The sequence below is a fragment of the Pseudophryne corroboree genome, chromosome 1, assembly GCF_028390025.1.
Source record: "Pseudophryne corroboree isolate aPseCor3 chromosome 1, aPseCor3.hap2, whole genome shotgun sequence".
In the NCBI taxonomy this organism is placed as follows: Eukaryota; Metazoa; Chordata; class Amphibia; order Anura; family Myobatrachidae; genus Pseudophryne; species Pseudophryne corroboree.
In genome coordinates, this window is record NC_086444.1 from 55,492,478 (window position 1) to 55,514,510 (window position 22,033).

The 22,033-nt window shown below is 43.4% G+C and overlaps 2 long non-coding RNA genes across 2 annotated transcripts in view; both read right to left on the reverse strand.

Annotated features, from left to right (window-relative positions):
- Window positions 1–22,033, reverse strand: part of LOC134908958 (uncharacterized) — a 146,756-nt gene that overhangs the window by 96,512 nt on the left and 28,211 nt on the right. The gene's annotated exons all lie outside the window — the stretch shown is intronic.
- Window positions 11,879–12,777, reverse strand: LOC134908171 (uncharacterized). Its single transcript, XR_010175789.1, has 4 exons — window positions 12,708–12,777; window positions 12,483–12,524; window positions 12,094–12,144; window positions 11,879–11,941 (listed from the first exon to the last, which is right to left on the reverse strand). It is a non-coding gene; the product is annotated as an uncharacterized LOC134908171 (long non-coding RNA).

Genomic DNA, 22,033 nt, shown 5'->3' on the forward strand with positions numbered 1-22,033 from the left:
GAATAAAGTTGATGCTATTCAAAACTGGCCTCGTCCAGTGAATAAAAAACAGGTAAGGGCTTTTTTGGGAATTACTGGGTACTATAGACGGTTTATTCCTAATTTTGCGACCACAGCGGTGCCGTTGTCAGACCTTACCAAAGGGAAGCAGTCAAATGTGGTGAAATGGAACCCTGATGCAGAAAAGGCGTTCCAAGCGTTAAAAGTGGCTTTGTGTTCACAACCGGTGTTGATAACACCAGATTTTTCAAAAGAATTTGTGGTACAGACAGATGCCTCAGAGGTAGGGATAGGTGCTGTGCTGTCCCAAACCAGAGATGGGGACGAACACCCTATCATTTATTTGAGTAGGAAACTCAATGAGCATGAAAAAAGGTATGCCATTGTGGAAAAGGAGGCTTTGGCCATTAAGTGGGCACTAGATACCTTGAGATATTACCTCTTGGGTAGACAATTCAGACTAGTGACAGACCATGCCCCTTTAAAATGGATGTATGTAAATAGAGGCAAGAATGCTCGTGTAACTAGATGGTTTCTAGCGTTGCAGGACTTTAAGTTTACTGTCGAACATAGACCGGGAACACAATTGGCCAACGCAGATGCATTGTCTCGCATCTTCTGTTTGGGGGCTACAAGTGTTCCGGCCCCTAGGTCGAAACAGGGGAGGGGGATATGTGACAAGAACACTGGGATAGTGTTTGAGGGCAGGTATATTTGTCCCAGGTTCTTGTCTTACATGTTTTAGAAAATGTTAACTTCTAGGAAAAATGCTTTTTGTTTTGTCTGAACCTTTTCAGTTTGCTGTAAAAGCTGGGTAAAGGCTCTGAGAGAGAGATAAGGCGAGTTCTAGACATTGGGCCCAGTTCGGGTCTTTGGCCTCACAGAGGGCTAATCAGGGTTTCAGCTGTGTAAGTGTGTTATAGTGCTGCTAACCTGATTAGTATGGGCAGACTGCCTGGGAAGGCTGCAGGATCTGTGTGTGAGAGACACGCTTTCTGATGCAAGTAAGCTATACAGTATGTACTGAAGAACTCTGTGTTTTGTTTAGTGACAGTTAGGAACATCTTATGTTTAGTTAGTGCCGGACAGGCAAGGTATTTTTATTTTGGGGTTTGTTTTATTTTCTGTTTCAATAAAACTGGCCGGGGTCAGTTGTACCAGAAACTGGACTTGTGTTGTTCCTCAGCTGCTGCGTGCGGCCATATTCCCCAGGAAAAGGCGCCTTGCACCCCTACAGTGTTACAATATATATATATATACATATATCTACACATATATATATATATATATATATATATATACATACATATATATAAATACATACACACACATACATATACACATATACATAGCATATTAAACATGCATATATATATATATATATATATATATGTACACACACATACAGTACACATATATATATATATATACATGTATATATATATATTGTGTGTGTGTGTGTGTGTGTGTGTGTGTGTGTGTGTGTGTGTTTATATGTATGTATATAGATGTGTATATATGTATGCACATGGATATATATGTACTATAATTAAAATAAAGTAAACTTTTATTGCACTTACAAGTGCCACCAGGAAGACAGCAGGCTGCAGAGGACGCTAGACAGCCATTAATAATACTCATGCAGCTAAAAAAAAAATAATATATATATATATATATTTTTTTTTTAGTGGAGGGGGGTTTCTGGGTGCTCGGAACCCCCCCCCCCCCCCCCCTGGGTGCACCACTGCTTCTTTAGGAGTGTTTTGAGGGTCTCATCACGAGAACATACAGATGTAGCCACCTTTATCTTGAGTGGCTGCGGCGTTTGTCCCGTTCGACCATACGCAGCGTACTGGGGCGTAGCGAGGCGCGCCTAGTCACAGAGACGCTATCTAATCGCACGGAGACAGACATTTGACGTTTGGCGTTACCTTTACGTGTAATACCTGCGATCAGCCACCAGATGTCGCTTTTTACAATCACCACTGCGCATGCGTGTGGTCTCCCGTAAAATACAATACTGAAATACATAATAAGGACTACTTTACTAAGGCGTCTCATTACGCTGCATACAGTAAATACTGTACTCATTACGCTGCATTATTTAATACAGTACTGTATATACGACACCGACGCAAATAGTACAGCATACAGTATATGATCCATCTACAATACTTTATGAATACTGTATGTGAGCGTCCAAGTCCCGCAGACAAAACATACAGTACTGTAAAACCAGTAGTGTACACTGTCGCAAATGGATGTGTGTTACAAGTTCACTATTGCCTCTCAAGATTAGGAATTTTGTACAGTATGTTATCGTCCTAATCCCGTAGCCATTACAGCATAATCAAAACCAACGGATTTATACATTTGTCTGCGGCGAAGTGGTGAAGTGTTTCGCTTCCTATACTCAGAGTCCAGGGTTCGATTCCTTAAGTACGAATGCATGTTAGTTTTTTTCAGACACTTTATTATTTTTTTTATTCACATACTGTAAACCAGGGCATAGCTGCATGAGCGGTTCTATGCGATCGAGTCCGGTGTACCATAATGTGCAGGTTCTATGCAGGTTAAGGTTCTATGCTCCGTACAGTACACATACAATTCTGTAGCTGGGCAGACTGAATAGAAATGGCTACCACCTATGACTCCTTGCCCCACAGAGGCCCTAGGCTACGGAGCAAGTAATAGTCCAGATTGTACAGACTATGGGGCAATGCTGAAGGAGCGTCACAATCCCCTAGCTAAAATACACAGTATGCACATTATGGTACACCGGACTCGATCACATACTGTAGCACACTGGCAAAATGGCCGCCGCCCCTGAACCCTTGTGCAGGTTATGGGGCAATGCTGAAGGAGCGTCACAATCCCCTAACCAAAATACACAGGGGAGATAGGGATAAGCTACTGTAGGATTGCATACAGTATTACGGTACACCGGACTCAATCGCATAGCACACTGTCAAAACGACCACTACCCATGAACCCCCACCTCCTGAACCCCCACCTCGTGGCAGGCAGCAGTTGGGTATGGAATGAGAAATGGCATAAGCTGTGCAGGCTACGGGGCGATGCTGAAGGAGCGTCACAATCCCCTAGCCAAAATACACAGAGATACTGTAAGCGAGGTCTATGCACATTACAGTACGTTACACCGGGCTCGGTCGCATAGCAAACTGACAAAACACAAGTTTTACAGTACATACAGTAAAGCAGGCCAAAGCTGCAGGAGAGTTTCTACTGTAAAGGTTCTATGCACCGTACGGTAATGTACACATACAATTCTATAGCAGGGCAGACTCAATTGAAATGGCTACCGCCTGTGACTCCTAGCTCCTAGGAGGCACTCAGCTATGGAGCAAATAACAGCACAGATTTTGCAGGCTACGGGGCAATGCTGAAGGAGCGTCACAATCCCCTAGCTACAATACACAGGGGTGATAGAGATAATCGAGTGGCTGGAGGGGGGGTCCCCTTGATTTAAGGGGCCCCCACTCCTCCAGGGTACTCCGGCCAGGTGTGACTAGTTGGGTATTTAATTCCATGGCCGCAGGGACCGGTATAAAAGTCTCCCCCGGCTGTGCATTATCTGTCCAGCTAGTGGAGCCCAGTGCTGATTCAAAAAATATGGGGAACCCCTACGCTTTTTTGTCCCCCTTATTTTTTGCACCAGGACCAGGCGCAGAGCCCGGTGCTGGTTCTAAAAAGATGGGGGATCCCGTGTCCATTTTTTCCGTATTCCTGCCGGAATTCGACTGCAATTGCATATACAGTACTGTACCCCTTAATGTCACTGAGGTGCTTTTTTCACTGACACTATAACTTTTTTCTATTGTAATATACTGTACAGAGGCGGCAAACTAGCCAAACGGGAATAATCAGCTTCTGCAGAATAAAATGAGATGCTACAGTACATGCCTATATTCTGTGAGTGACTGCGGCTCTATGAAATTAAATCAGAAAATTGAAATATGAAATGCATTACTAATGTGTGGCATTACTGTACTGTATGTGTATAAGGTGTACTACAATATTTTCTGGTGTAACATAAGGAAAGGGCACTACTGCATGGTCTAATGCAGTGGTTCTCAAACTTGGTCCTCAGGACCCCACACAGTGCATGTTTTGCAGGTAAACCAGCAAGTGCACAGATGTATTCATTACTAACTGACACATTTTAGAAGGTCCATACAGTAGGTGGAGCTAATTTTTTCACTTGTGATTCTGTGAGACCTGCAAAACCTGCACTGTGTGGGGTCCTGAGGACTGAGTTTGAGAACCTGTGGTCTAATGTAAATAAAGATGAATGTGGTGGGGTGTAATGTGAATAAGGGGCATTACTGTTAGGAGTAATGTGGTACTATGATATGATGTCATGAGAATAAGAGACACCACTGCATGATATAATGTGAATAAAGTTGCAGTACTGTGTTGTGTCATTTCATCTTCGGGTATTATTGTGTTACCATGCCCCTTCCCAGCAAGAACATACTGTACACTGTTTTGGGCTGGCACTAAATGTGCACATTGTTCTTATTTAGATTATAGGGGGTAGGAGCGCCAAAATGGGTGATGGTGCTGGGAAAGGGGTGCAGGGTTAGAGGCGGAACTACGTAGCATCTGTTCAAGAGGGCATCAGCCAAAATCTAGCCTAGGGCATCATGTTGGTCAGGTTTGGCTCTGATAATACTGTATACTGTACTCTTACTGTACTTTGCATTCAATACAGATACTGTTTGCACACAGGTTTTACATGAATCATTGGCAATGCTGCAGGAGTGTCTCATTAGGCAATCTAAAATATACCACGACTATGGGTGGGGATACAGTAGGGAAGTTCTGTCACCATAAGCTGTCTGCTGTGTATAGCATATTTCCATCTGAGATGCATTTGTGTGTTTGTAATAAGAAAAAAACATTTTACTGTACATTTAGTGGATACAGTATTTCTCCCCCATAATGACGTATCATACTGTACAGGTACCCTCATGTACTGTACCGTACCATACTGTAAAATTGAATATTTATTGGAAAAACATCAATATTAATGTAAAAAAAAAGTATTACAACATCCGATTCCATGTACTGCACTGATCAAAATGTACAGTACTCTTATTCAGGACTTATAAAACTGAAAATAACTGTTCATACACATCAATAACATTACTACTGTATAATATTCTACATTAGTTTATGCAATAATCAGACAAAGGCAATTTTATAATTTTTTTTAATAATGCACCAATTTGAAATTTTAAACAGAAAATACAGTACAGAACTACATATTTGTGGCTTGACCATTTCTTTCGACTACAACAGGTAATACTTTATACAGGTGATTTATATAATTATTACAATGTTCAGGTGTGAGTACTTCTAGCCAAAATTTCTTTATCCCATCCACCAGTTGCTGTTTTGTTGTTGGCTTTGCAACACTCCTAACGTACCTCTTCAATTGAGCCCACACTAATTCGATTGGGTTCATGTCTGGTGATCTATATAAAAATAAAAAAAAAGCGTATAGAAAAAATTAATTACATTACAGTAAATAGAGAAAATTAAACATACAATATTGTACTGTTTATTAAACAAAATTTTTTTTTACAGTACTAGAGTGCTATCCAAAATTTTACTTGTACACTGTTGAAAGAATACTCACTCTGGTGGTGTGCGTTCCCAATTCATACCTTTCTCTTCCATAAATTTGGCTGAGGCGGAGTGTTTAGGATCATTGTCTTGGAATATCCTATGGTGAGTTGGGTAATATTTATTCACAAATGGTACCATACATTCCTCTACTATTGTTTCTTGGAAAAATTTCTTATCCATGATTCCTACAGAAATCAAAAAATGTTGTTAATTAATAAGCAACTCCTTTTATTGTGCAGTTACACGTACTCTACAGTACAGCATGTATTTTTACAGAACACAGGCACAGAATAAAGTATAGTACTGTACCTTCGAAAAATAATAGGGGACCAGCTCCTAATCGTGATATGCCTCCCCATACATGGACTTTCAATGGATGCTTTGGGCGTGGTTTTAAAGAGATATGGTTACGTTTCCTGAATGACATTCTGGAGAACCGCTCAAGGGCAACAGACGATTCATCTGTGAAAATGACATCATCAAATGTTTCACCACTCTCAATCCATCGCCGTGCCTGTTCCACTCTCTTTTCTTTATTCACATCTCTTATCATTGGAGATATCCTGTGAAGAGCCAAAAATAATGAAATCAGATACAGTTATGAAATTACAGATTTACAGATTACTGTATATACAGTAGACTGTATGTGCAGTATACTGTATTATAAACCTACTGTATACATTAAACTGTACATACAGTACATTAAGGTACATACAGAGTAATATATATATATACATACTGTACATACACACAAACACACACACACAGTATACAGTATGTAATCATCACAATAAGCCGGCAATGCTTCATTGCTGTCTCTGAGTGCCTATACAGTAGGTATCTCTTTTGGGATAGAATATATACAGTATATACACACACACATACTGTATATAGTATAAAGTACACACTCTGTATAATGATTTATGGCATTATTATATCACGTATCAAGGGATTATTAACAGTGCATTTACTGTATGGTTTATACTGCTTTCAGTATTTTACCTTGTTGCGCCAAAGGTCCATCCCATTTTCCGTCGCATCCTTCTGATGCTGGTGGCCGATATGTCCAGGTCATACTTGGAATGGAGAATTCGTTTTATTTGCAGAGCAGTACGCTCATCATCCTCACGAGTTAGTTCCTCCACAATTTGTTGCACTCTCCTACAGTACAATACAGTATGAAAAATATGAATTCATGAACAGCACAATCACAGTTACAATTGATGAAGTTTTTATTTTATTTCAAAAAAATTGTTTATGGTATAAAGCAAGTCATTTAAACATTACAGTAGTGTACAGTACGTACCATGTGCATTTTGTAGGAAATACAAATCTGGGCGTTGTTCTCTCGAATGCATGATAGCGCACCGTTTCTAAAGTGACTATAATGCCACTTTCCTTGAGCCATGCATGGATCTCTTTGATGGTTTTATTTTCTTTTTTCATGTTGGCGATTATCTTGCTCATCGTTTTGTTGATAGTTACTGGCATGTTGTCCAACTATAATTCCTGTATGGAGAGAAAACATTTGTGAATACTGTAGTCTAAAATTTACACATCTGAAAATGCATAAGAGTTTTATGATAGAAGTTAATACTGTACATGTTTACTATCCAGTACCTGATGTTCAAATTTAAGTATTGTATACTGTACAGTACTGAAAATACAACTTCAGTGTTATGGACTGCAATTAGTTTCCTGTATGAAACAGATACAGTACAGTAAATAACCCTCCTTGGAAGTGCATGGGCCCTGTGAGACTTACAGTAGTGTACAGCATAAGGGTCGACTGACATGATGTACAAGCATTACATACAGTACATGTCAGTACTGTATGTAAATTCTTCAATTATTGCCTAACAACAATGCTGCTTACTGTATATTAAATACTGTAGGCCTAGAAATGTGCATCTCTATGTAGTAGTTAAAAACACAGGGGCCTATGTGGATAAGCGAGTTCTATGCACACTAAAAATGGCCACCGACCGTGAACCCCCAGCACGTGGCAGCGCTCGGATATGTAGTGAGATACAGTATGGCATACATTTCACAGTCCAGGGGGCAATGCTGAAGGAGCGTCACAATCCCCTAGCTCAATTACATTGGGATAAGCGAGGTCTATGCACATTACGGTATACCGAGCTGGATCGCTTAGCAACCTGACAAAATGGCCGCCGACCGTGAACTCCCAGCACGTGGCAGCGCTCAAATATGGAGTGAGAGATGGTATACATTTTAAAATACACCGGGATAAGTTGTACAGGCCATGGAGCAATGCACAGGGACATTCATCATTTACGTATATAAATAATTGTAAACCGTAAATGAAAGAATTACCGGTCAAATACTGTATGACGAAACTGTGTCAATGAGCTGGAACACGTGAGCCTAGCAGAAGTTTTCGAAGGCAGAAACAGAGAGCAAATTATGAGGAGATTTCTGAAAGGTCGGAGAAGATCCACACAGCAAGTCTGCTTACGAGGAAACAGCTTTGCAAAGTGGGTAGCGGGGCGGTGACTGAGACGCTCTTTTATTTATAGTTTGTTCTTCGTTACATTCTTTTCTTGTGTATATAGATATCTGTGGGGAAAAAAAAAAAAAAGTATTAAAGTAAAGACACTCATGTTCATTTGTTTTCCAAGAAAATTTGTGGAACCACACAGCCCAGCAATAAGTCATGCTGGGCTGTGTGGTTCCACAAAAGGCATGCGGTACAAAGTGAAATAGTGGTGTCAGTGGTCAGCACTTTGACACGCTAACATTTGTGGAACCACACAGCCCAGCAATAAGTCATGCTGGGCTGTGTGGTTCCACAAAAGGCATGCGGTACAAAGTGAAATAGTGGTGTCAGTGGTCAGCACTTTGACACGCTAACATTTGTGGAACCACACAGCAATGGCTGACACACATAAAATGGCTGACACACATAAAATGGCTGACACACACAAAATGCCTGACACACACAAAATGCCTGACACACACAAAATGCCTGACACACACAAAATGCCTGACACACACATGCTGGAGTGAAAACACATGTTTGCCAAACAGTCGACAGCACATGTCGGCCAGATGGCCGACCAAACTTGCTCCAAATCACCCCAAACTGGCCAGAAAGCACTCCAGCACACTCAGGAGGTACTGTACACCACAGCTAAATTAGGAGAGAATTTCATTACAAACAGCCAGATCTTGCAGATTATCTGCCAGATAATTGTATGGTGTACAGTATGCCTATCTTATACAGTAGAAAAAGATACTATACAATGGAGTACAATAACAAAAATTTTTATTAAATAAAATTAAATTAATCTTAATAAAAAATTAAAAAAGTGGTCCACTAAGAGGTGGACCACCACCCGCAGGAGCTGGATGGCACGCTGCAACTGTTCTGTGGGAAAAAAAGGACAGTATTACAAAACAAATACTGAATACTTTACAGTGTAGTAATGGCAATACAGTACTTTACTCTATATTAGACAATCTTGTTATTTACAATGTACAGTACTGTATTGTCAGTACAGTAAATCAAACACTACTGTATGCTGTCGAGGTAATTTAAACATTGCTTTAGTTTACCTCTTGTATAAGTGGGCTGCTGCCTGCCCGCTTCTGGGCCAGCCCACCTATCTTGCCCCTGTCTGGGGCCCCCATAAATCATTGGCACTATATTGGAGAAAAAAAAACATTTAGTCACATTCAAATAGTAAACAATTATTACTGTATACTGTAGGTACAGTATTATACTGTATTGCTGGTATTCAAAATATAAAGTACTGTACAAGAGTTTAGCTTCAATAGGTCATAAACAAATTGTCAAAGGAATAAAACACCACAGTACAAATACTGTAGACATTTACTGTATGTATTAGCAGTCATGACATTTCATGACCGCTTCAGAAAAAAGAGGGTTACAGTACTGTAGGTGGTGTTGTAGGGAGTACTATCCATAATAGTGGACTGTACTCAGAGCCAGCCATAAATAATATGATTCCCTAGTCAAGTTTTTGGATGCTGCCCCCTTGCACAGATGCTATTTCCGCCTCTGAGCCTGTACCCCTTTCCCAGCACCATCACCCCTCAACCATAGCAGTCCTCATTTTGGTGCTCCTCCAACTTACTGTACTGTATGTTTAAAATAGCAACAGTGTGCACATTCGGTGTGCATCCCAAAACGGTGCATGTTCTTGCTGGGAAGGGGCATGGCCACACAGTAATTCCCCAATCTGAAATGACGCCACACAGTACTGCAACTTTATTCACAACATATCATGCAATAGTGTCTCTTATTCTCGTTACATCATATGATAGTACCACATTACTCCTCAAAGTATTCCCACTTATTCACATTGCATCACATCATATTGCTCTTTGTTCACATTAGACCACACAGTAGTGCCCTTGCTACAGTATATGTTACACAACAAAGTACTGTATACACATAATGCTGCACATTAGTAATGCATTTTGTATGCACAGAATATACTGTAGGCATGCTGCATATCATATTAATCAGCAGAAGCTGCTTGTGCCCCTAGGCATTTGGCAAGTATGCCTATGCCTAGGGCAGGCTCAGACTGGAGATCAGTACGTAATCCCGCTGGACGGGATCCCGGCAGTCAAAATACAGACGCCGGAATCCCGACCACACAATCCCGACAGGGGCGGCGAGCGGAAAGCAGCCCCTTGCATGCTTGCTTCGCTCGCCACGCGGTGGGCACGGTGCCTCGCTACGCTCTACACACTATTATATCAGTAGTCAGGAAACGCAGCATGCATTTGTGTAGTGAAGAGGGTGAAAAAGGAGAGAAAGTACAGTTTGTACTGTAAGGTTATGTCAGAGGGTGTGAAGATGATCAGCTCAGTGTTATACATGTTACAGTAAGTTAGAATACAGTACAGTGCATTATGTATTTCTATTTTATTACCAGGTGTCTCCTCCACTGGTTGGCGACGGACTGTAAAAAGATAAAATACAGTTAGTCATATCAGTTGGACTTAAAGTAATGTTGGAGAAAAAAAATACTGTAATTGCAGTACCAACTATTGCTACTGTACAGTATATTTATTTACCAAAATGGTATTCTGGCTCGTCGTCTGTGGGTAAAAGAGAAGAATATTATAAGATACAGTATACAGTAAAAAGTATAGTAATAGTAAACTAGTGTCCAGGCCTAGTGACAGGTGGGTAAAAAAAGGTATGCTTGTGACAGGCATGGTGATTCCAAGGGACCCCACCGAGACCATCAGAAAATTTGTGAGTGGCCCGTATGCCGGTGATTATGACTAGACTAAGGTAGCAACTCTTTTTTGCTTTGAATTATGCATACTGTACAGTACTGTACTGTATGTGCATATTGTACAGTACACTTAAAATATTTAGCAGTTACTGTAGTGGTAATTTTTGGGATGACAGTATCAGCATACTGTAAGCATCCAACTGCGGCCCCCAAACAGATGCCGCCCCTAGGTACAGTACGTGCCTCTCGTGCCTAATGGGAAATTCATCACTGACAGTATCTAGAGAGAGAGATGAATGGAGAGACAGTGACATGGGGGGAGAGAGAGAGAGAGAGAGAGAGAGAGAGAGATTTAGTAAGATGGGAGTTTTTTTTAGAACAGGTGATGTTATCCACAGAGGCAGAACTCTGGGAGGCAACGGAGTCATCTGCCGCCGGGCTCCTGCTCTGAAGGAGGGGAACCTCTCCTCCTATTCTGTGACACCATTGAATTAAGTTAATTGATAGCTGTCGCTGTCTTTTTAGTGGCAGACTTCCTCACTGGTCCACGCACCTTACAAGTCACACCCTCTTTATTATACTGAATATACACATTTTACAAGTATCACACCCAGGATTAGAAACCACAACCTATTACACTGGAAGCAGGAACCTCACTGATGAAGCGGTTTGCTCCTGTATAGCAAATATGAGAATTCTAACTACAGTATATGAAGATACTTCTCTGACAATTACAAATATTACCTACTGTACTGCATTATCATCTGTAAGTGTAACTACTGTAGATAAATGTTAATGTGGAATGTGATTGGTTGCTACTGTATGGGCAATATCACCAGTTCAAACAAAAACAATCATCTAAAGTCCCCCATCCACTATTCCGATTTGTGCAATTTTTATCCGATTTCTACGCATTTTCCAGAAAAATCTGATGAAAAGTGCTACTCTGGTGGAATCAAATCAATGTCAGTGATAATTCTTACCACTAAATGCCGCCTCATCATACTCATCCTCCTCCTCCTCGGCGGCCTGTTCCAGTGTAGGGCCTGTGAAAAAACATTAATGAGAAAAAAAAGGTTCATTCCAGGAAATACACTACTTTACACCTGACCGCTAGAATCCTGACTGCTGGTCATGCAAACCCAACCCATTGGTTTAACACAATGTACAGTACAGTACAATACTTTAGTTTACTTACCAAGTTGGGGAGAGGGCTTTTTCTCCCCTTCCTCCTCACTGTCAATAATTACTGAGTGGAAAATAAAAAAATATTATAAACAAAATACAGTAGAGTACAGTTACTACAAAATTGCACAGTAGTACAGTGCTACAGGAGGCAGAGATATATTCATAATACAGTAGGAGCAGAATGACTGTCCAGTGGTAGGGGACATACAGTACTGTACTGTGCCTGTATTTAACTCGTGTTGGAGGAGAGGCGATTTCGCACACAGAGGCGAAAAGGGGTCTTCACAGTGAGGGAAATACTGTACAGTACATGTTTGGAATTCCCTGCCTGAAAAGTAATAAAAGTGGACTTGGTCAATACTTTTAAGAATGGGCTTGAGAAAATCCTACTGTACTTACTATACTCCTCCGACTCAGAGTCCACGTACAGGTAAGTGACATCTGTGTTGAATATAAAAAAAACAAAAAGAAAAGTCAATGGGATTTCTGCAATCAGGATACCGCTGTCGGTCACTTGACTGCTGGAATCCTGACCACTGGTCACGCAAACCCAAGCCATTGGTACTGTTAATAAATCAATGAATGTAGAATGTAGAGTACTGTACAGTAGATTACAATTCTTACCAGGCTGGCCTGAAGGCTCCCCCATTTCCTCCTCCTCCTCCTCTGGCTCGGTATCAATAACGAGGCGGTCTGTGTGTACAAGATAACAAGTATTGTAAAATAAAAAAATTACAGTAATACTGTAGGAAACTAGTGTGTCTGTAACAAAAATAATGATTACCACTTCCGGAGCTCTGCTGGTCAGACGGTGGTGGTGGTGGTGGTGGTGGTGGTACTGTGAGAAAAAACAACAGTGCTGTAAGTGAAGCTGTCAATTTGTAACATGTACTATACAGTATCCAGGACACATGTACAGTAGTGTAACGATGACAGTCGCACCAGAATTCTCGTTACACAATACCTGGCAGTGCAGGTGGTGGTGGTGGTGGTGGTGGTGGTGGTACTGTGAGAAAAAAAACAACAGTGCTGTAAGTGAAGCTGTCAATTTGTAACATGTACTATACAGTATCCAGGACACATGTACAGTAGTGTAACGATGACAGTCGCACCAGAATTCTCGTTACACAATACCTGGAAGCGCAGGTGGTGGTGGTGGTGGTGGTGGTGGTGGTGGTACTGTGACAAAAAAAACAACAGTGCTGTAAGTGAAGCTGTCAATTTGTAACATGTACTATACAGTATCCAGGACACATGTACAGTAGTGTAACGATGACAGTCGCACCAGAATTCTCGTTACACAATACCTGGAAGCGCAGGTGGTGGTGGTGGTGGTGGTGGTGGTGGTGGTGGTGGTACTATGAGAAAAAAAACAACAGTGCTGTAAGTGAAGCTGTCAATTTGTAACATGTACTATACAGTATCCAGGACACATGTACAGTAGTGTAATGATGACAGTCACACCAGAATTCTCGTTACACAATACCTGGCAGTGCAGGTGGTGGTGGTGGTGGTGGTACTGTGAGAAAAAAAACAACAGTGCTGTAAGTGAAGCTGTCAATTTGTAACATGTACTATACAGTATCCAGGACACATGTACAGTAGTGTAACGATGACAGTCGCACCAGAATTCTCGTTACACAATACCTGGCAGCGCAGGTGGTGGTGGTGGTGGTGGTGGTGGTGGTGGTACTGCGAGAAAAAAAATAACAGTGCTGTAAGTGAAGCTGTCAAACGTAAATTAACAAACAACTATCACTGTAATTTACCATCCTCATCCCGTAGCGCAGCACGGGTATTCAGCTATCTACAATGTTATTTATACTGTGTGTTTAATATTTACAGTTAGTTTTGTAAACAGACATTCTTAACATCACGGGCAACCAGATCTCACAGGAAGTGTCCCACCCTCTCTCCCATCCGGATTGCAGCGAGTTATCTGTGATGGTCAGGACAGGGGGGTGGGACTATAGAAATCACTATGTACTGTACACTACTGTATTTGACAATACTTACCAGCTTGGCGGCGCCTGTTCCGCCTCCTGTGCCGTCGTGCTACCAGCCCTGTAAAAATATATATACAGTATAATGGCAGCATACTGTACAGTCAATGAAATTCAACATTGACAGCATCTTTATGACATCACAATCAATGGAATTGTTCATTCTAGTACCCTGCACCTAATCACTCAGGAGGGCATAGTGTACTGTACTGTCTTCAAAACTTAAGGGGGACATTTCTAAATGTGACATACAGTACACTTACAGTATCGCTACAGTACAGTAGGTCCAGGGTATTAGACAGAACACTACCTTTATAGACATTGTAACACACATTAGCATTGCCCTTATAAACATGATGACACTCATCAGCATGCAGCCCTCCCACCCTTAACCATCTCAGTACTGTTCATTACAGTATAAATTGATTCCATGACAGATGATGCAGCACTCACCTGAATTCATCTTATTCACGTCATGTCACAGTAGTGCAGTTTATTCACGTCACAGTACTGTCCTTGATTCACGTTGTGTCACACAGTAGAGCACCGTATTCACGTCACAGTACTGTCCTTGATTCACGTTGTGTCACACAGTAGAGCACCTTATTCACGTTACTGTACTGTACGTCACAGTAGTGCAGTAGTATATCCACATTACGTCACAAAGTAGAGATCTGCCACAGTCATGAACCTTATAACACATTATGCAAGAGTAATGCACGTCAGAACACATTAGGCCACTGTAACATCCCTTAGAATAATTTCTGCCAAAGTAACATCCCTTAGAACACTGTACTATCTGAAACACAAATTTCTGCACACTGCACGACACACTGCAATTAAACCACACAATGCACTGCACGACACTGCATAGTGTATGCACTGCGTGATATGACAAACTGCACATTACACTGCACATTTCCCTGCAAAATATGATACAATGTACACTGCACAAAAAACTGCAATTACCACATGTGTATACAGTACACTGCACGACAGTGCTGGCCCTAGCCAGATACAGATACAGCCGCAGTCACGCAAAATATAGGCATGCCGCATATCATTTTAATCAGCAGAAGCTGCTGGTGCCCCTAAGCATAGCAAATGCCCTATGCATTACACTCACTGCACAATACCATATACTGAATGTACACTGCATGACACGCTGCAATTACGCAGCACGATACACTGTGATACATTGCATATACTGTACACTGCATGATACTGTACACTGCACAATCGTAGACCACGTGGATTGTAAAGAACTACTGTATATACACAAGTTTAAAAAAATAACAATTGTTTTTGTAAAACGCATGTCGATCTTTTTCCATGTCAACTTAACGACCATGTCAACCTACAGTAACTGGTGTCAACCAATTTCAAAAGCCGCACCATCTAGGTCGACGCCAAAAAACAAATTGACCTTTTGACCCGGGTTAATGTTTGGTCCTTGTTTAACCATTTGTTTACCACAAATACTGTACAGTGCTATATAGACCGGATACCTGCTGCTACAGCAGCCCCTGCTATAATGTACTGTACCTGTAACTACAGTAACTTAAAGTACAGTAATCTACAGTAATGTACTGTACTTACAATCCCTTATGGCCTGCAGGCGTCGTGGGGTCCTCCTCACGAGATCACTCCATCTCCTCTGGAGAGACCTCACTGTCCTCCTCCGGTTGTAAGTCCGGAGGATAGCCCTACTTGCCCTCCTATATGCTCTCACCTTCTCCTCGTTGCTGGCGAGAGTTCTGTCCCGCCAGCGAACGAGGAGACGCAGCTCACCCAGAGCATAGGGACGGTCCCGTACAGCAGCCATGACCGTCCTTATGCTCAATGAGCGTCTCAGACGTCGTGCGCCTCAGACGTCGTGCGTCTCAGACGTCGTGCGGTCCAGGCATTCAACGTACAGTACTGTAGTTACTGTACTTTGTGACAGTTTCCCTTAGTTTTAAATATGCCCTTTCTTTGACCACAGTATTTTCCACTGTCTTGCCCTACGCCCTTCCCTCCTGGGAGCCTTCACAGGTCTTATGCAATACACAAATACCGAAGATGCACAGTCCGTCAGAATACACTCATTTCATTCCCGCTGTTTAGGTGCATTTAGCGTAAAGAATCGCTCCTGCAGATGTACTTTGATTTATGTGAAATCTGTGTGCATCCTTCCATTGACTGTCTTACAGTGTAAATAAAATAATACAGTGCATTATTACAGAAAAAAAAAAAAAAAAAAGAAAGAAAGAAAGCACATCAGGTCTCGAACCCTGGACCCCCAGCGAGGGAGGTGGGAGCCTTCACCCCTAGCCCACGACGCCTCATGAGAGATTTCCAATTTCATGTGTGAAAGTACTGCAAACAGCGGCCGGCCCCCGCCCCATTGCTGTTGGTTTATGCCTTAGAGGACTCGGACGCTCGCATTTGTAAAGCACGGTGTTTTCCTCCGCCTCCTGCTAGCCTGTTGCCCTTCCCCCATGGGAGCCTGCACAGATCTTGCAGTAGACAGGGAGGGAATGCAAATGCAGGTCATGTGCAATACACAAACGCCCACTGTAGTACTGTTTTGCTCACTTACAGTACTGTACTGTAGGTTGCATTTAGCGTAAAGAATCGCTCCTGCAGATGTACTTTGATTTATGTGAAACCTGTGTGCATCCTTCCATTGGATGTACTGTATTGGAGAGAAAAAAAAAAATGTTACAGTGAATGTCACGGGAACACATTAAAAATAAGGTTGGCACTTCCTTCCCATTGGTGTTGGTTTACAGTATGCCGTAGTGTACTCGGACGCTCATGTAATTGCATTTCAAAGGCACAGTATTTTCCATCGTCTCCCCCCTACCCCCATCGCCCTTCCCCCCTGGGGGCCTGCATAGGGAGGAAATTCAGGTCCTGTGCAATACACAAACGCTGAAGATCTACAGTACTGTTTTGCTCAGTTGGTAGCGTCAGAATACACTCATTTCATTCCCGCTGTTTAGGTGCATTTAGCGTAAAGAATCGCTCCTGCAGATGTACTTTGATTTATGTGAAACCTGTGTGCATCCTTCCATTGACTGTCTTACAATGTAAATAAAATAATACAGTGCATTATTACAGAAAAAAAAAGAAAAAAAGAAAGAAAGAAAGCACATCAGGTCTCGAACCCTGGACCCCCAGCGAGGGAGGTGGGAGCCTTCACCCCTAGCCCACGACGCCTCATGAGAGACTTCCAATTTCATGTGTGAAAGTACTGCAAACAGCGGCCGGCCCCCGCCCCATTGCTGTTGGTTTATGCCTTAGAGGACTCGGACGCTCGCATTTGTAAAGCACGGTGTTTTCCTCCGCTTCCTGCTAGCCTGTTGCCCTTCCCCCATGGGAGCCTGCACAGATCATGCAGTAGACAGGGAGGGAATGCAAATGCAGGTCATGTGCAATACACAAACGCCCACTGTAGTACTGTTTTGCTCACTTACAGTACTGTACTGTAGGTTGCATTTAGCGTAAAGAATCGCTCCTGCAGATGTACTTTGATTTATGTGAAACCTGTGTGCATCCTTCCATTGGATGTACTGTATTGGAGAGAAAAAAAAAAAATGTTACAGTGAATGTCACGGGAACACATTAAAAATAAGGTTGGCACTTCCTTCCCATTGGTGTTGGTTTACAGTATGCCGTAGTGTACTCGGACGCTCATGTAATTGCATTTCAAAGGCACAGTATTTTCCATCGTCTCCCCCCTACCCCCATCGCCCTTCCCCCCTGGGGGCCTGCACAGGGAGGAAATTCAGGTCCTGTGCAATACACAAACGCTGAAGATCTACAGTACTGTTTTGCTCAGTTGGTAGCGTCAGAATACACTCATTTCATTCCCGCTGTTTAGGTGCATTTAGCGTAAAGAATCGCTCCTGCAGATGTACTTTGATTTATGTGAAACCTGTGTGCATCCTTCCATTGACTGTCTTACAATGTAAATAAAATAATACAGTGCATTATTACAGAAAAAAAAAAAAAGAAAGAAAGAAAGCACATCAGGTCTCGAACCCTGGACCCCCAGCGAGGGAGGTGGGAGCCTTCACCCCTAGCCCACGACGCCTCATGAGAGATTTCCAATTTCATGTGTGAAAGTACTGCAAACAGCGGCCGGCCCCCGCCCCATTGCTGTTGGTTTATGCCTTAGAGGACTCGGACGCTCGCATTTGTAAAGCACGGTGTTTTCCTCCGCCTCCTGCTAGCCTGTTGCCCTTCCCCCATGGGAGCCTGCACAGATCATGCAGTAGACAGGGAGGGAATGCAAATGCAGGTCATGTGCAATACACAAACGCCCACTGTAGTACTGTTTTGCTCACTTACAGTACTGTACTGTAGGTTGCATTTAGCGTAAAGAATCGCTCCTGCAGATGTACTTTGATTTATGTGAAACCTGTGTGCATCCTTCCATTGGATGTACTGTATTGGAGAGAAAAAAAAAAATGTTACAGTGAATGTCACGGGAACACATTAAAAATAAGGTTGGCACTTCCCTCCCATTGGTGTTGGTTTACAGTATGCCGTAGTGTACTCGGACGCTCATGTAATTGCATTTCAAAGGCACAGTATTTTCCATCGTCTCCCCCCTACCCCCATCGCCCTTCCCCCCTGGGGGCCTGCACAGGGAGGAAATTCAGGTCCTGTGCAATACACAAACGCTGAAGATCTACAGTACTGTTTTGCTCAGTTGGTAGCGTCAGAATACACTCATTTCATTCCCGCTGTTTAGGTGCATTTAGCGTAAAGAATCGCTCCTGCAGATGTACTTTGATTTATGTGAAACCTGTGTGCATCCTTCCATTGACTGTCTTACAATGTAAATAAAATAATACAGTGCATTATTACAGAAAAAAAAAAAAAAGAAAGAAAGAAAGCACATCAGGTCTCGAACCCTGGACCCCCAGCGAGGGAGGTGGGAGCCTTCACCCCTAGCCCACGACGCCTCATGAGAGATTTCCAATTTCATGTGTGAAAGTACTGCAAACAGCGGCCGCCCCCCGCCCCATTGCTGTTGGTTTATGCCTTAGAGGACTCGGACGCTCGCATTTGTAAAGCACGGTGTTTTCCTCCGCCTCCTGCTAGCCTGTTGCCCTTCCCCCATGGGAGCCTGCACAGATCATGCAGTAGACAGGGAGGGAATGCAAATGCAGGTCATGTGCAATACACAAACGCCCACTGTAGTACTGTTTTGCTCACTTACAGTACTGTACTGTAGGTTGCATTTAGCGTAAAGAATCGCTCCTGCAGATGTACTTTGATTTATGTGAAACCTGTGTGCATCCTTCCATTGGATGTACTGTATTGGAGAGAAAAAAAAAATGTTACAGTGAATGTCACGGGAACACATTAAAAATAAGGTTGGCACTTCCTTCCCATTGGTGTTGGTTTACAGTATGCCGTAGTGTACTCGGACGCTCATGTAATTGCATTTCAAAGGCACAGTATTTTCCATCGTCTCCCCCCTACCCCCATCGCCCTTCCCCCCTGGGGGCCTGCACAGGGAGGAAATTCAGGTCCTGTGCAATACACAAACGCTGAAGATCTACAGTACTGTTTTGCTCAGTTGGTAGCGTCAGAATACACTCATTTCATTCCCGCTGTTTAGGTGCATTTAGCGTAAAGAATCGCTCCTGCAGATGTACTTTGATTTATGTGAAACCTGTGTGCATCCTTCCATTGACTGTCTTACAATGTAAATAAAATAATACAGTGCATTATTACAGAAAAAAAAAAAAAAAAAGAAAGAAAGAAAGCACATCAGGTCTCGAACCCTGGACCCCCAGCGAGGGAGGTGGGAGCCTTCACCCCTAGCCCACGACACCTCATGAGAGATTTCCAATTTCATGTGTGAAAGTACTGCAAACAGCGGCCGGCCCCCGCCCCATTGCTGTTGGTTTATGCCTTAGAGGACTCGGACGCTCGCATTTGTAAAGCATGGTGTTTTCCTCCGCCTCCTGCTAGTCCTCCATTCCCATTATGCATTAGCGAACTCAGACGCTCATATATTTTAAAAGCACGGTGTTTATACATTGTACTGTACATTCTTCCTTTTACACAATTACTGTAGTTGCGTCTCCATACACATACAGTACAGTACTCCATACTTTTTCCACCGCCTCCCGTTACGCCTACAGTATTGCCAGAGCTGTAGATCAATCCGCCGCTATACTGTACGATCGAAAGTACTGGATTAGTGGAGCATTAGCCACACAGTGGTGGAGATGTGTAATGCATGATGAGTATCTAGATCGCCTCAACGCGCCTGCCTGTGATTAAACTCAGCTATCGCATTAGCGTGACTAAACGCCCGTCTCGGCGGAGAAACAGTCAAGATAAAGGTGGCTACATCTGTAGATAATTTTATGACAATGGTTAGACGAGTAATTGTTGTTCTGGGTGGAGAAAAATAATCACTGCTGAAGACAGAAATACTGCTCTAAGAAGATCGGTGTTTTGTGATGAAATCTTCTACCTCGCTATGCAGGCCTGAGCTGTATGTTGACAAGGGCCACCACCAAAAACATTAGCGTAGCTGTTAAGAGATAAATGAGATGCAGGTGCCTTGGGGAACTGACCAAATCCAGGAATTATGGCCTCACACCCTCCCAAAAAAATAAAAAAATCCTAAAAATACTTTGCAGTGCAACGTGCACAGCAAAGGGGGACATTTGTCCCCTTTAGGTGCTGGAAGCAGACCATGAGTTTCAAACTCATGTCAAACATACATTCCAGTACAGAGGTTTGGGCAGAGCTTTGGGTGGCATGGGGCATTTACAGAAGGGAAGACCCATATGCTCTGAAATAGGAGCATAGCTTCATTATGCACAAGATAGTTTTAAACAATAGTTGGCAAATATTAAAGAGACATTCAAGTCCATCATAACAATACACACAAATACAATAGATAAAAAATGTTGAACTGCGGTTAACCTTCCCATATCCCAGTTGCCAGAGCTAAGGGCAGTGGTGTAACTACTGCCCCCGCAGCCCTCGCGGTGGCTTGGGGGCGAGGTGCTGCAGGGGCGCCACTGATTTAGTGCAGATTGACATGCGGACGAGCGTCCGCATGTCAATCTGCGGTCTCCTTCCCTCCGCTGCTGTAAGGAGGGACACGGAGGGCACAGCGCGCGCCTCTCCCATGTCCCTCCTGGGTCTCCGGTGGGTCTAATAAAGGAAGTGCCGTTTGTGAGCTCTGATTGGCTCACGAATTGGCACTTCCTTTAACAGACCCGCCGGAGACCCAGGAGGGACACGGGAGAGGCGCGCGCTGTGCCCTCCGTGTCCCTCCATCAGAGAGGAGCGGGGGAGCGCAGCACTGGGGGAGCATATGTGGCTCTGGGGGCACGTGAGTATGTGGCACTGGGGGCACGTGAGTACCTGGCACTGTGGGGGAATATCTGGCACTGGGGGCATATGTGGCACTGGGGGGGTATATTTGGCACTGGGGGCATATGTGGCAGGCACTGAGGGGGCATATGTGACACTGGGGGCACGTGAGTACCTGGCACTGTGGGGGAATATCTGGCACTGGGGGCATATGTGGCACTGGGGGGTATATTTGGCACTGGGGGCATATGTGGCAGGCACTGAGGGGGCATATGTGGCACTGTGGGCACGTGAATACCTGGCACTGTGGGGGAATATCTGGCACTGGGGGCATATGTGGCACTGGGGGGTATATTTGGCACTGAGGGCATATGTGGCAGGCACCGAGGGGGCATATGTGGCACTGGGGGCACGTGAGTCCCTGGCACTGTGGGGGAATATCTGGCACTGGGGGCATATGTGGCACTGGGGGGGTATATTTGGCACTGGGGGCATATGTGGCAGGCACTGAGGGGGCATATGTGGCACTGGGGGCACGTGAGTACCTGGCACTGTGGGGGAATATCTGGCACTGGGGGCATATGTGGCACTGGGGGGTATATTTGG